The sequence below is a fragment of the Callorhinus ursinus genome, unplaced genomic scaffold (genome assembly GCF_003265705.2).
Source record: "Callorhinus ursinus isolate GAN/ISIS: 27379988/994484 unplaced genomic scaffold, GSC_fseal_2.0 scaffold44, whole genome shotgun sequence".
Taxonomy (NCBI): Eukaryota; Metazoa; Chordata; class Mammalia; order Carnivora; family Otariidae; genus Callorhinus; species Callorhinus ursinus.
Window position 1 is genome coordinate 12,827,429 of NW_027397106.1, and position 17,034 is coordinate 12,844,462.

At 35.0% G+C, this 17,034-nt stretch overlaps 1 protein-coding gene and 1 pseudogene across 1 annotated transcript in view; one reads left to right on the forward strand and one right to left on the reverse strand.

The window, feature by feature from the left end:
• Positions 1–17,034, reverse strand: part of CNTN1 (contactin 1) — a 290,240-nt gene that overhangs the window by 100,654 nt on the left and 172,552 nt on the right. The gene's annotated exons all lie outside the window — the stretch shown is intronic.
• Positions 10,273–10,550, forward strand: LOC112832657 (non-histone chromosomal protein HMG-17 pseudogene; annotated as a pseudogene).

Consider the following 17,034-nt stretch of genomic DNA (forward strand, 5'->3'; position numbering starts at 1 on the left):
AGAAATTGAGGAAGACACAAAGAAATGGAAAAACGTTCCATGCTCATGGATTCAAAGAACAAATATTGGGAAGATGTCAATGCTACCTAGAGCAATCTACACATTCAATGCAATCCCTATCAAAAAACCATCAACTTTTTTCACAGAAATGGAACAAATAATCCTAAAATTTGTATGGAACTATAAAAGACCCTGAAAAGCCAGAGGAATGTTGAAAAAGAAAAGCAAAGCTGGTGGCATCACAATTCCAGACTTCAAGCTGTATTACAAAGCTGTAATCATCAAGACGGTATGGTTCTGGCACAAAAACAGACATATAGATCAATGGAACAGAACAGAGAGCCAGAAATGCACCCTCAGCTCTAAGGTCAACTAATCTTTGACAAAACAGGAAAGAGTGTCCAATGGAAAAAAGACAGTCTCTTCAACAAATGGTTTTGGGAAAATTGGACAGCCACATGCAGAAGAATTAAACTGGACCATTTCCTTACACCACACACAAAAATAGAGTCAAAACGGTTGAAAGACCTAAATGTGAGACAGGAATCCATCAAAATCCTTGAAGAGAACACAGGCAGCAACGTCTTCGACCTTAGCCACATCAACTTCTTCCTAGAAACATCGCCAAAGGCAAGGGAAGCAAGGGCAAAAATGAACTATTGGGACTTCAAACAGATAAAAAGCTTCTGTACAACAAAGGAAACAGTCAACAAAACCAAAAGACAATGGACAGAATAGGAGAAGATACTTGCAAATGACATATCAGATAAAGGGCTAGTATCCAAAATCTATACAGAACTTATCAGACTCAACACCCCAAGAACAAATAATCCAATCAAGAAATGGGCAGAAGACATGAACAGACATTTCTCCAAAGAAGACATCCAAATGGCCAACAGACACATGAAAAAGTGCTCAGTATCACTCGGCACCAGGGCAATCCAAATCAAAACCTCAATGAGATATCACCTCACACCAGTCAGAATGGCTAAAATTAACAAGTCAGGAAACGACAGATGTTGGCAAGGATGCGGAGAAAGGGGAACCCTCCTACACTGTTGGTGGGAATGCAAGGTGGTGCAGCTATTCTGGAAAACAGTATGGAGGTTCCTCAAAAAGGTGAAACTAGAGCTACCCTATGACCCAGCAATTGCACTACTGGGTATTTACCCCAAAAATACAAATGTAGGGATCTGAAAGGGCATGTGCACCCCACTGTTTATAGCAGCAATGTCCACAATAGCCAAACTATGGAAAGAGTCAAGATGTCAATCAACAGATGAATAGATAAAGATGTGGTATATATATATATACAATAGAATATTATGCAGCTATCAAAAACCAGAAAACTTGCCATTTGCAATGATGTGGATGGAACTAGAGGGTATTATGCTGAGCGAAATAAGTCAATCAGAGAAAGACAAGTATCATATGATCTCACTGACATGAGGAATTTGAGAAACAAAACAGAGGATCATAGAGGAAGGAAGGGAAAAATGAAACAAGATGAAACCAGAGAGGGAGACAAACCATAAGAGACTCTTAATCTCAGGAAACAAACTGAGGGTTGCTGGAGCGGGGGGTGGTGGGGGTAGGAGGGATGGGGTGGCTGGGTGATGGACACTGGGGAGAGTATGTGCTATGGTGAGTGCTGTGAATTGTGTAAGACTGAGGAATCACAGACCTGGACCCCTGAAACAAATAATACATTATATGTTAATAAAAAAAAATGAGTCTCACCAAAATGAAAAAAAAAAACTACAGCATAATATTAAAGGAGAATAACAAATACAGAGGACTGACACCACCTGACTTCAAGACTTACTATAATGCTATAGTAAACAAGACAGTGTGATACTAGCAAAAGAAAAACAGAATAATGGAACAGAATAGAGAGCCCAGAAATAGACCCCCTTAAGTATAGTCAGCTGATCTTTACAAAGGAGCAAAGGCAGTACAATGGAGCAAAGATCATCTTTTCAACAAATGTTGCTGGAACAACTGGATATCCACATGCAAAATATGACTTTGGACATGGACTTTACAGTCTTCATAAAATGGATCACAGACCTAAATGTAAAATGCAAAACTACAAAACTCCTAGAAAGTAACATAGGAGAAAACCTAGGTGACCTTGTGTACATACAACACCAAAGGCACAAAGGCACAATCCTGGAGAAAATAACTGATAAGCTGGATTTCATTAAAATAAAAGTTCCTGCTCTGAAAAACAGTATCAAGAGAATTAAAAGGCAAGTCATAGAATGGGAGAAAATATTTGCAAAAGATATATTTGATAAAGAACTAGTATCTAAAATATAAAAAGAACTCTTAAAATTCAACAACAAGAAAACAACCCAATTAAAAAAAGGGCAAAAGATAAAGAAGATATACAGATGGCAGATAAGCACATGAAAAGATGTTCAACATGTCATGTCATTAGGGAATTGCAAATCAAAACAAGAAAATATCACTACACATCTATTAGAATGGTTCAAATCCAGAACACTGGCAACACGAAGTGCTGGTGAGGAGTATGGAGCAACTGGAAATCTTATTCAATGCTAGTGGGAATGCGAAAATGCTACAGCTACTTTCAAAGACAGGTTGACAATTTCTTACAAAATTAAACATACTCATAGCATATGATCCAGCAATCACTCTCCTTACAAATGACTTCAGGACTAGTCCAGTATCTTTATTATTCTTAGAATTTGTTTATTTATTTTTTTAAAGATTTTATTTATTTATTTATTTGAGAGAGTGAGAATGGACAGAGCGCACATGAGAGGGGGGAGGGTCAGAGGGAGAAGCAGACCCCCTGCTGAGCAGGGAGCCCGATGTGGGACTCGATCCTGGGACTCCAGGATCATGACCTGAGCTGAAGGCAGTCACTTAACCAACTGAGCCACCCAGGAACCCTATTCTTAGAATTTACAACTGATATATTTGTGTGTGATTTTTACTGATAATTTTTGTATAGTTTTAGGGATTAATATCCCATGAGTAGTAGTCCAGTAAAAGAAATTACTTATTTGTTGAACACCTACTACTTTCCAGATACTGGGCAGATATGTTTTACATATCTTTCACCTTCACAATAACGTATAGGTAACTGCTTTTCATGCCAAAAACCAAATCAAGAAAATGAAGTTAAGCAGTTACACTACTTGCCAATGATAATAAATGATGGTATTTGGATCCTAACATCTTCATCCACAGCACAGTGGTCATCTGCATTCTCCTCATCATTGGAATATACATATAATAGTTCAACTCTGCCAAGGCATCTGTCAAGTTCTTTACTTGAATTACCTCTTTTAATACTATCATAACACGCTGAGATGGTTAATATAATTATCCATGTAAGGGCATATTTTTAGAGAGATTGAGTATATTATTTTGTTATTGTGGTAAAATATGTACATCATAATACTTACCAGTTTAACCATTTTTAAGTATATGGTTCAGTGGCGTTAAGTATACTCACATTGTTGTGTAATCATCACCACTATTGATCTCCAGATCTTTTTAATATTCCCAAACTGAAGTTACAGTGGTTTTTAATATTGGGAATATGATATGGTCCTCCTCCATTTATGGCCCACTAAATTTAAAATAATAATAATAATAATAATAATAAATGTGTTAATGTGAGCCACAAGGTTCTGCTTTGTCTAATTGCTGCTGGCCTATCACATGCTTTTCTGTGTCTAACATATGCATTTCTCAGAGTGGAACCTAAACATTCCTTAAAGAAGTTGTCTCTCAATCCACAAGTGAAATCAGGTTTTCCTATTGCACTTTCATAGTTCCCTGTGCCTTTCTTTCATTACAAGTGTTGCATTTTATGATTAAACAATGATCAGTGCATGATGCCCCCATTGGTCTATAAGCTTCAAAAGGGAAAGCTCCAGAAGCTACCACCTGCCTTTACACAGGAAATGCTCAATGAACACTTTTTAAATCCTTGAATGGATAAATGCCTTTAGAGTATAATTATTTCATTGACCTAAAAATAATAATTATGTACTATTGTACAACACCTGAAGGAATAAACTGAAGAGACTGAAAAGAGAAGGAAGAATATACCTGTTGCCCTGTTCTCTTTCCTCAATCACATTCTAACTGTACTGTCATATTTAACTGTCTTGGTAATTTCGTTTTGTTTTAAATCACTCATAGCATCCACTATCTTTGTCTTTTCCTCTTCACATTGTGGCTAAAATCCATTCAGTGAGGGTCCATCATCCCAATTACAAGTCTAGCCACTTCTCCTCAACCTTTGAAAAAAATCTCTCTAGTTTATTTGTAAATAAATTAGGCAAACAGATGGAAAGTGAATTTCCTAAAATAGCACATTGAACCCTTACAGATAATAACTTGAGAAGGGAATGTTCAATGCTTTAACTTTTTATAGCTCCATTCAAAATACTTTCAAGGATTTGAAATGACTGGCTCCATGAAGCAACTCATCTGCTGGTCCAGGGCTGCATACCTACTGGCATGCTATTGTGGGGTAAAGTGAGAGGCAGTGGGGGAGTGAGGCTTGTTCTTTGTCCTCAAGACTGGGCATCTCTCACATTGTTCAACCTTGTTTTGCTTGTGGAGAGCCACCCAGCTGGCTAGACTCTTTACTCTGTTCTCTCAAGTGACAAAGTGCTCCCGTAGACATTATACCAAACCCTGAGAAAGTCCTGCTGTCTTCCCTAGCAATCAGGTAATAGAAATGTGCAAAGAATAATTGCTGGCAAAAGAACAAACAAACAAACACACACAAGCCTATTTGTTTATTTTTCACTTAAGCACATTTATTTAAATACCTAATCTTTAGTCTAGAGTAAATAATCACAAATTAAGATTGCAAACCATGAGCCAATTTATTCCTTGTTTCTTAGAAATCATGGGTGACTAATTTGTAACTTGAATTGTATTTTCAATATTGTCTTTTAACACTTAAAATATTGTTTTTTTAAATTTAAACTAATGTATCTATAGAGAGTCTTCTTTATAATGTGTAGGTTATTTTAACAGAGTCCTATGGAAAAGTAATAACTGATATTTTAGAATGTGGGTAATTTTTAAAATATGAATACATTAAGGAAATTAATAATGTGACCATAGTTACTTTCAAATATATAAAGTTTATAATAGAGAATAAGAACATTTAAATCATTATGAAATAAAATTAATCAGAATATAAATAAGGCTTAAATACATCACCATAAATTAGGACTAATGATTCTCAACCTTTTATGATCACAAACTCTTTCTGATAATCTAATGAAAGCTATAACATCTTCTCCAAATAATGCAAACCCACACACAACATTTGATAGATACTATGTTAAGACCATGAAACTAGTTTTAAAGTTCTGTAAGGACAGGGCCGATGGCTCTGCTGTCTGTTGGTTTATCCCATTTATCAAGTGCTTTCCATGGAAACTGAAACATGGAAAACAGCCACTGAGTATTTGTTAAATACATGAATTCATCATTATTCTGGAAGTTTAGGCAAATACAGTACAAAATGAAGTAAAAACTCAGATTTTAAACAATTAGAAAAGAGGAAGCAAAACTATTATTTGTATACTATGGGATTATATACAATAGGAAAGAAAATGGATTTAAGTAAAATACTAGAGTTAGGAGCAAAGTGGCTATACAGAAGATAAATATAAACCAAACAATGGTTTTCTTGTGTATTAACAATAAATACTTAGAAATAAGAAAAATAAAGCCCTTATGTACAATATCAAACACAATTATTTAGTAGTATTCTTAATAGATAGTGTGAAATTTTTTTAAAACTATAATTATTTACTGATATATCTAAAAGAAGCATTGAAAAATTGGAGAAATACAGCTTTTTCTTTCGTAAGAAGACTCAGTATTATTAATTTTTCCAAAGCAACATACTTGAAATCAAAATAGAAATGGGATCTCTCTAAACTTTACAGAATAGGTCTCAATTTCATTAGAGGATAAAAATGGATGAAAAGGATATTAAGAACATTTTGAAACAAATAATAGCTCATGCTAGCAACACTTTTACTACTAACTACTTTACATATATTTAATCCTCACAGTAAATCTCTGAGCCAAATGACATAAATATCTCAATTTTACAGATAGAAAAATTAAAAAACAAATATGTAAAGCAATTTACCCAAGGTCATATAGTTAGTTTGGATGTTAGGATTCATACCCAGGTAGTTCAGCTCTAGAGTTCATGTGCTTAAATACTGTGCCAAATTGTTTCTCAAGGCTAATAAAATGAGAAAAATCCTAGTAGATAGAAAACCATAAAATAAAGCTCCATAAATTAAAGTGTGATATTCTTCCAAGAATAAACATATTCAATAAAAGGTAACATTTCCTGGGCATTTACTATGTGTCATATACTTTATTTTTTTTTTATGTATTTATTTATTTTCATTATATTATGTTAGTCACCATACAGTACATCATTATACCATACCCCTCACAATTATCCTGTGATACAGACTCTTTCTTTGTGTTCATTTTAGAGATGACATAACTGAGGCACATAGATTAAGCAATTTGCCCAAGATAAGGGTGTCATTACATAGGGGAACTGAGATTTGAACCCAGGCTTACATTCATAATGTAATGCTTATATTTTCCATCTGTCAAAGTGCCAACAGATAAAGATATGATATTTGATATAATTAAGGACATAAGCAATTAGACAGTTGGAAAAATCCATAAATATTCTAATCTCACTTCATACATCAATATAAACTCAGATGAATTAAACTAATAGGAAAAGGAAAAACATTTACCAATCTCTGAATAAAAGAAAACACAAAGGATAATTTTTAAATTGCATATACTAAAAATTATTAATGAATTTAAAAGTCAAAATATAAACTGGGGAAAAGCTTCAAAAAGATGACAGACATAGTTATATGGAGCTCACAGCAACAGATGTGAAAAAATATTAAGATCACAATAGATAAATTGATAAAAGACATGATTAGATACATGAAAGAAAAAAATGAATGATTAAAAAATAAACCAAAAAATGCAAGTTTTAAGAAATGCTATGTATATTTTATTTAATCAAATTTTCACAGCATTAAAATTAATAATATTCATTGCTGGTATGGATGCAATGATTAATATTTTCTAATATCACTACAAGAAGCAGTAACCAAGACAATCTTTTGAGAAAATAATTTAGTAATATGCATGAAAGGTTTTTAAAAAGCTCAGACATTTTGATACAGTGATTCTCCATAAAAACTCTATTCTAATGAAATAATTGTATTTATTTAGATTATAATAAAGTAAAATGATAAAATATCAGGCAGGCCTTAAAATTATGCATCATAATAATCAGAATCATGATCACAAAAAAGTTTACTGTTATGTAAAAAAGCAGGACTAAATACAATAGATTATGACCTCAAAAATGCAAGGTATACAAAAGATTCTCAACTGAACAGAAGGTAGGAAGGGAGAGGAAAGAGGGAAGAAAGTATTGGCAGTAAAACAATAAGACAAAGTTTTAGAAATACATCAAGGTTCACAATAAATTACAACAAATATACATGGATTAAACTAATTTATCTGCTAGAAGAAAGGGAATTTCAGAACTTAAACTTCAAAAGCTTTTAGCTAGCATTACTGAGTATCTAGAAGAAATAAAATTATGGGGCGCCTGGGTGACTCAGTCGTTAAGCGTCTGCCTGCAGCTCAGGTCATGGTCCCAGGGTCCCAGGGTCCTGGGATCGAGCCCCACGTCGGGCTCCCTGCTCCGTGGGAAGCCTGCTTCTCCCTCTCCCACTCCCACTGCTGTGTTCCCTCTCTCACTGTGTGTGTGTCTCTCTCTCTGTCAAATAAATAAATAAATCTTTAAAAAAAAAGAAATAAAATTATGAAATAATAATACCAAATGTGGTTATTTCTGTGTGGCATTATGGGTGATCTCTATTATCTTCTTTATATTTTCTACAATCCAAATTTTCCTGTGATTAAGGATACATTACTTTAATAGAAAATAAGGCAAAAATTAAGATAAGTTTATTTTTATGTTTATGTGCATTTCTTTTAAAAGTGATTATTTTGACAATATATCATTTTTGCATACAATTTTATCCTTGCCCAAATAAATAACAGAATATGTGGAAGTCTCAGTGCAATATAAATAAAACTATGTTTAAAATTAAGCTCTTTAAGTAAATCAATAAAAGATTCTCTCTGGATACAGATTTAATAGATTATTTCCTGTTTTCTACATCCAAACATGCTACCACTACACTTTTTTGTTGCAGGGTGGAAGATAACTTTGTAGGGGATTTCATCTTCAAATTGTGTTTTGTAGCAGCATCCGTAAAGCCAGAGTGTCTTTTTTAATATCAATCACTCGTATCTGTGGAGAATCCTTAAAAACATCTCTCTTATCCTGTGAATAAACAATGTGAATTGGGTCAGCAGGCAGTGGCAAAGGAAGAAAAGGAATATCAATTCTATAATCACTAGAATTCTCTTATTTGCTTTGGAACACTATGATGCCTGTGCTTTAAGTTTGGGGAAATGTATTTGCATTTTTTCAGTCCTATGATTCCAGTAATACCTTTAATTGTCAGGATTTGGACTGAAAATGAACAGATACCATAACTATATCATCCTTATTTTCTCAAGACCCCAAATAATTAGCAAGTGAATCTAAGGAATACCTCTAACTTAAAAGAGCAGACTTCTCATTTGACGAGTCATTCTCTACCTTGAATGAAAATTAGAAATACCTGGGACTTATACCCATGTCCAGGTTGAAAACCCCAGTTATTCTGTCTTGAGCGATGATTAAAAATTGCTCAGGTGATGGTAACATATCACCTGAATTGAAAACCACTGCATTGTTAGTGTTCCCTATACTGTCTTTGTTTCCCTCACAGTATTGTAGCAAGTATGTAGTAAGTGATGTAGTACGTGATAACTACAGTTTCTGGAATAAATTAATAAAAGATGATCTTCAGGAATATCTTAAATATACTAATTTATACCTAGATTTGCTATAATGAGTCAAATGTAAAGTTTAAATAATGAAACCATACAAACCCAAAATGAAAAGTCAAAACCTTTAAAATGTATTTTACTATAAACTATGTTACTTATATTAAATAATGACTATGTTGAATTCAAAGCATTTTAAAAAGAAATTATATGTGTGTGTGTATTGGTATTTATATTTCCTTCAGAAGGGCGTGTATATCACATGGGCTTACTGAAGGTGGAATACTATTTTGAGCTCTAACATACCATGAAGTGTGGCACAGACCTTAAGGGTGAGCAACAGGTGAGAAAAGTCCACATAAGATTGTGTCCTCTGAAAGGACTAATCCCTATGGTCCTAGAAGAGAGAATAATCACTCAGTCTTCTGTGATGCACATTACAGACAGTATATAAAGAATTCTCTGGGAGAGTGAATCTGAAAGCAAAAAATATCTAGGACATATACCATTTATTTTCACTCTTCACAGCTTTATAATTGTCCACTTTTATTATTGTCAATGACATGTTTCTTCTTGTGTTTTACAGTCCTTTTTTTTAAGTTTTATTTATTTATTTGAGAGAGAGAAAGCACAGAGGGAGAGTGAGAGAGAGAAGTAGAGTCCCTGCTGAGCAGGGAGCCCGATGTGGGGCTCGATCCCAGGACCCTGAGATCATGACCTGAGCCGAAGGCAGATGCTTAACAGACTAAGCCACCCAGGCACCCCCTGTGTAACAGTCTTTGAATCAAATTAAGAAAAGTCACAAATATACTGATGAGATTTATTTAACCCATATGTCTAAATAATCAGAATGAAACACTAATAAAATTTGAAGTATATCAAAATGCTTGCTAGTTCAACTTGTTCTGTAAATATCTGTATGCCTACTTGCCTGATACTTACTTAGCTCTTTTGTTGACTTATCCAATCATAATCAAGGTTAATTCTTGGAAAATTGAGAAGTGATCCATATTTATCTTAGGTTATTTTTGCTCCATTTCTATGTATCTTTCTTGTCCCCGTGCCCTTTCTCTCTGACAACCTGATGCCCATTGTAACGAGGCCCCTATCTCCTAGCTTTCTCCTCCCCACAAAAAAATTATTTTCTAATCATTCACAGTAAGTTATAAATGCCATAAAAATCATTTCACAGAGCAGTGTGAAGAAGAAGGGGCAAGAATGATCCCTAGACTGGCCAAGACCCACCTGCTGCTGTATCCACTCCCCACCCCATCCAGTGCTGTTGCCACCATGCCCAAGAGAGAGCCTGAAGGGGGTGCTAAAGGAGATAAAGCCACGGTGAAGAATGAGCCACAGAGAAGATCTGCAAGGTTATCTGCTAAACCTGTTCCTCCAAAGCCAGAGCCCAAGCCTAAAAAGGCCCCTGCAAAGAATGGAGAGAAGATACCCAAAGGGAAAGGGAAAAGGGGAAAGCTGATGCTGGCCAGGATGGGAATAACCCTGCAGAAAACAGAGATGTCAAAACAGACCAAGCACAGAAAGCTGAAAGTGCTGGAGATGCCAAGTGAAGTGTGTGCATTTTTTATAACTGTGTACTTCTGGGGACTGTACACTTTGAAATACTATTTTTTTAATTAAGTTTTATAAAAATGCAGAATTTTGTGGTTTTCTTTAAGCTATGCTATTAGCACACAGAACACTTCATTGTTTTGGGAGGACATATGTCACTAATAGAACAGATTGATTCAAAGGGGCGCCTGGGTGGCTCAGTTGGTTAAGTGACTGCCTTCGGCTCAGGTCATGATCTTGGAGTCCCAGGATCGAGTCCCACATCGGGCTCCCTGCTCAGCAGGGAGTCTGCTTCTCCCTCTGACCCTCTTCCCTCTCATGCTCTCTATCTCTCATTCTCTCTCTCTCAAATAAATAAAAATCTTAAAAAAAAAAAGAACAGATTGATTCAAAGCTAGATTGATACAAGGGAAAAACACCTTTCCCTTCTAGTTTTGAGAAATTTCCTCTTGGTTCCTAGGAGGATGGATTCCTTGATGTGGACACACATTAGCTACCTTGGCATGAACACCTTGGTGGTGTGGAAAAACTAAAATTCATTTTTCACGTCCTCTTCTGTCTTCAACATAGACTTGACTCCCTTAAACCCAGAGACCTGTTGGAGCCTGAACCCAATAAATGGTTCCCAGTATATCAGGCAATCTGGACTTTACAGTGTCACCATTGAGATGGCGTCCCTCAAAAGAGTTCCTTTCTTAGCTTGTGGATATTCAGATTGATAATTCTGCCATTTTCATTTCATTTCCTGAAGGTCAGGGTCAGCTTGTGAAAAGTTGTTAAACAACATGCTAAGTGTGAACTGTCAACCCTCATTCTAAACTTTTCCCCATTCAGAGCACCACATGAAGACTTCATTGGGTTTTACAGTGGCTTTCTAATGTTGGTAGTCCATTGAAGAGGGAGTTTGGAAGTTGTTGTATATTGTTGACAATTGTCTGCCCTTGTACTGCCTAAAATACCATGATTGTGTATGAAAAGGATCTTTAATAAAGCTGGATATAGTTTGGCTTGGAAAAAAAATCATTTTACGTATCCAAAAATAAATCACATTGTGCAAAGGAGGCAAATGGCCTAAACTGAATATATGGAACACAAGCCAATTTTTCCCCAGCTACAAATGCCTGAAATGTGAAATAAGGTTTATCAAATTTTCTTTCTTTTTTTTAAGATTTTATTTATTTATTTGAGAGAGAGAGAATGAGAGAGAGAGCGCGAGAGGGAAGAGGGTCAGAGGGAGAAGCAGACTCCCTGCCGAGCAGGGAGCCCAATGTGGGACTCGATCCCGGGACTCCAGGATCATGACCTGAGCCGAAGGCAGTCACTTAACCAACTGAACCACCCAGGCGCCCCATCAAATTTTCTTTCTAATCAGACTCAATTAATCAGAATTCAAATTGGACAAAATTTGGACAAAATGATATACAATAATCACATACTCAAGATCTATATGAATGAGTGTGGTAATATTTTATACACAATGCTACCAAACTAGTAACTGTGAAAATCTTAAGTTATCTATTTTTGATTTCCTGATTATTCTTAAAAAGTAATGACCCATTTTTGTAAGAAAATGGCTATAGCTGTGGTTTATAAAACAGAGGTCCCACAGGGTGTTTAAAATTTTTTTAAGTGAAATGTAACCACATTATTTCTCAGACTTAAGTACTTATTAAACTGATCTCTTAGGTATTTATTTTGGTATAGGGGTGCCATGAATAAAAATGACTGGGATATTAAGGGTGATGTAATTTGAAAAAGTTTGGGAACCTCTGGGCCATAGTATAACTCTAAATCACGTGTAACCATGAAAATACCTTGAACTGGAACAGCTAATGGATCACCAAGCTCATCAACATCATCACCACTAACAATAGCTAATTAATCAACAAGTTCTACCAAGTTAACCTTGAAAAATTTTGCACTCTTTCTATTTCAATTTATATAGATCAAATTCATACAATTTATAGCAATAGTATTTGGTCTTCCTGTCACCAGGCTTTCTTTCTTCCAATCCATTTTACATACTGCTATCATATAACAACCTTAAATAAATGTTTGGATTGATTTCAGCCTCCAAAATCCACATTGCACTCGGTGTACTCTGTCTGTTTCTGTCTCTCTTTCTCAACCCATAATACAAAAAATATTTCCTCTGGGAAACAACCCTTCCTCAATTCTTATTTATGTGGATATGGGGAATAATACACAGGTTCTATGCCCAGCCAGCCATAATATTAAATTACTGAATTATTTTATCCATAGGAGTTATGGTTCAGGGATAGGCTTGTGATCCACACCTGGTAAATCTGTATAATTCTATTCCTTTAGCCATAGTAATTGGCTCAGAGATGAGTTTGTGACTAGAAGTTTCAAGCATAAAATATAGCAACTTTATTCAGAAGTCAACAGAAATTTGTCTCTTTTTTTCTGGACTTAAGCCTAGGAGGATGTAAACCTACAACTGATGGAGAGTAACATATGGAAGCTAGGATTAAAACAGAGTTCAGAGAAAGATAAAAACCAATTCCTTATTATATCATCTGTACCTCCAGGATATTCCCAAAGCCCTCTTTACTAAACTTTTCAGTGATATGTATTGGTACAAATCCTTTCTTTCTTCAGTTAGCTATAGTTGGGTTATCCGAAAATGATCAGCAAAGGAGTATTAAGTGATGCACAATCTTTCACTATGCCATTTACTTGCTTAAGAGTAAATTCTTTTTTGCCCAGAACACCAATTGCAAATATCCTGGCTAATGACTAAAATCTGTCTTTTCTAAAACTTTCACTTCTATATCATTTAAACAAAAATCTGTTTGTACCCTACACTCCAGCCAAGCGATTTACCACTACTAAAAACATGGCTTTGCTTTACTTAGTAAATTTATTTGTATCCACTTAGGAAGGAAGGAAGAAATCTATCTATCCATAAGAACTCAGCAGAAGAGAATCCTCTTCCTAAAAAAACTTCCTAATCATGGAACTCACAATGATCTTTCAACCTCTAATATCTAATTTATTCTAGATTTCTTGATTAGCCAACAAAGAGTTACTGAATGAATACATATTCTTAGTATGTATCAACTAAATAATTAGCCTTTTCTTTATTGATATTCTGTATTTCTCTATTGATAGTATTTTATTTATATTTATCACCCCAAGCAAATTGCTCCCAAAAAAGAACACTTTGTATTCTAATACTCTGTATTCCTTAGAGCAATCAGCACCAAACTGCTTGAACCACAAGTATTATTACAGATATTTTTACAATTTATATTTAGTTTGCTCAATAATGTTAATTATTTTCAGATAGCATACAATTATCACTAAGAACTATTTGCTTCTAAAGAGTTAACTATTTTTTCTTTTCACAGACCGTAAATGTACAACAACCTATAAACAAACTATGAAATAAAACTGTACTCAAGCTAAAAGTCAGAATATATGTAGGATTGATTATAGTGAAAAACTTACATAACTCTATGATCTTCTTTTCCTCTCTTATTACAGAAGACCGTATTTTACTTCTAATCATAGGAAATCAAGAACAAGACTGAGAGGATTTTCTTATTCCAGTCTTCAGTTAATTTTTCAATTTCCTTCCTTGTTTCTTGACACATATGTCTTGCTATTTTGTGGTGATAACATTAGTCCCTTCTTCAATCCTAATCTTCTCACTTCTTTCCTGATTTTCCTCCTATTGTTCCTAATCTCAACCACTTGATTCATTTTGCATAACATGTAAGAAAGGACAGAGAAAAAGACCACTCTGGGTGCAGTTTAAAATGCTCCAATTAATTTCTTCTTGGGAATCCCATGTCTTGTATTTCTTCAAGCAGCAAGATCTTTGTGGTTTTCTGAGATTTTTTTTTTTTTACTAAGCTAAGAGATTCTAAGAGAACATATAAATAAAGAAAGAAATGGACTTTACTTTTTCTGTAGGAGGGCTATAAGAAAATCTTCTGAGTAGTAGTAGCAAATAAAATACTGATTAGATGATTACTCTTCCTAAAGAGAGGTTCATGAATATTCTATAAGGAAAGGACAAACTGTGCTGTGTATAGTAGTTGATAAATGATTTAATATATGTAGTTAACGTCATCATATTGCTCCAAAATCTCAACTTGAAGAACCATGACATTGATTTAGCTCTTGCACATGAGCCACCTCCGAGGCACAGCTTAGTTACTAATCAATCTCTTAATAAACCAAGGCAGGGAGATCTGACCTCACTGCCCTTCAAATTCTGCAGTCATGTTGATTTTCTTTTCATAATATTATTAATTTTAAATGGAATTCAGAAATTAATCCAAAACATCTCATGAGAAGCTAAGTAGCATAAGCAAGTCTAATTAACACATAGAAAGTACATTAAGCATGTCAACATCCTGAAGATTAAGATGATCTCTTCCTTAGAAAAGAAACATTTTCAAATACGTCTAGGCTCCTTACTTTGATTCTTTCACACACACAAAAAATTCTAGAGTAAAAATCATATTCTATGAAAATTTATTTAAACAATTGCTGCAAGATGTTATGGTTGTATTTGTTAATTAATCATGAGTCTATTTAATTGACCATACATACCATTTGGGTGTTAACATAGAAAGGTTACTGAATGCACAGTAGCAATTGCAAAAAAACCTCAAGGTATAAACTTTAAAAGTTGATGTAGAAAATGCTTACTAAATATCCCTGATTAGAGGAGGTGAGGGAACCCTAAGTTTGTCTTATCACTCAAATATAGCTAAATAGTTATCAAATCAATGGTCTGACGATCCCCTGGGTCACAAGAAGAACGGGTGGTGTTTAAATGCTGCACTGTTCCCAGGGATAGGAGCATGGAAGCTGGATGGGAACAGTGAGCCTAGGTGCCAGCTTTCTGCTCTATATTGCCATAAGGGCCACTGTGCAGTCGTGCAACTGCTTTGCTGGGAGGGGTTCAATAAATGGCAGAAACATGGTGAGATACTCCCTGGTAGGAAAGGTGGGGGTCCATGCTATAGGAGTCCCTAAAATTTGGAGTTTTGAAACTCAGTCATGTGCCTGAGATAAAAAAAGCTGGAACACAGGCAGGGTGAATACAGTGTTCCGACAGAAACCAGGGAGACAACAGTGATTGATTGCTCTTCTGTAAGGGTTCACTGAAGGATGGAGGGTACAAGTTTTCAGCTCCAGGGTAGAGAGCAGGGTGCTGCCATATTCATTCCACCCATCAGTGTTGAAAGCTTTCAAAGAGCAACCTAGTGGAGTCCAGAGCTGCTTAGACCAAAACTGCCTCCCTGTGCACTGGAGGTGCATTTCCACTAGGGCAAGTCCACCTGAGAATCAGTGCAACAGGTCCTTCCCCAAGAAGACCAGCACAGACAACACACTCACACCAAGTTTATTGATCATAGGGGGCTACAAAGCTTCAGCTCTAGGGGAAAATAGTATCTAGCCTCCTTTGTACTTTTATTCTTTATTTTTTATTATTTTTTCATTTCATTTCTCTTTTTTCAATTTTTTAAAATTTTTATATATGCTTTAATTTTTATTTTTGTTTCCTTTCATCGTATTTTATTTTATATATATGTATGTATATATATATTTTTTTTTCTTTCCTTCTTATTTGGGATCTAGTTTCTTTTAATAAGCAGACCACAACACACCCAGGATCTAGTGTTTTGTTGTTGCTGTTTTTGTTGTTTTTGTTGTTATTGTTTTTTTTTGTTTGCTTTTTTTCTTTTTCTTTCTTCTTTCTTTTCTGGACAAAATGACAAGATGGAGAAATTCACCCCAAAAGAAAAAACAGGAGGCAGTACTCACAGCCAGGGATTTAATCAATACAGATATAAGTAAGATGTCTGAACTAGAATTTAAAACAACGATTATAAAGACCCTAGCTGGTCTTGAAAAAGCTAGAACCTCTAGAGAATCCTTTACTGTAGAGATAAAATAACTAAAAATCTAGTCAGACCAAAATTAAAAATGCTATAAGCAAGATGCAGAACCACGTAGAGGCCATAAAAATGAGGATGGACAAAACTGAGGATTATGTAAAATAATGAAGCTGAAAAGAAGAAGGAAAGAAAATTATTAGATTACAAAGGTAGACTTAGGGAAATCTGCGATTCCATATAATGAAATAATATCTGAATCATAGGAGTCCCAGAAGAAGAGCAAAAAAAGGGGGCAGAAGGTTTATTTTAACAAAGAATAGCTGAGAACTACCCTAATCTGGGGAAGGAAACAGGCATTCAAGTCCAAGAGGCAGAGAGAACTCCCCTCAAAATCAACAAAAACAGCTCATCATCAAGACATATCATAGTGAAACTTGCAGAATACCAAGATAAAGAGAGAATTCTGAAAGTAGCTCATGACAAAAGGTACTTAACCTGCAAGGGTAAACACATAAAGCTGGCAGCAGACCTGTTCACAGAGACTTGGCAGGCCAGGAGAGGCATGATACATTCAACATGCTAAATGGGAAAAATATGCAGG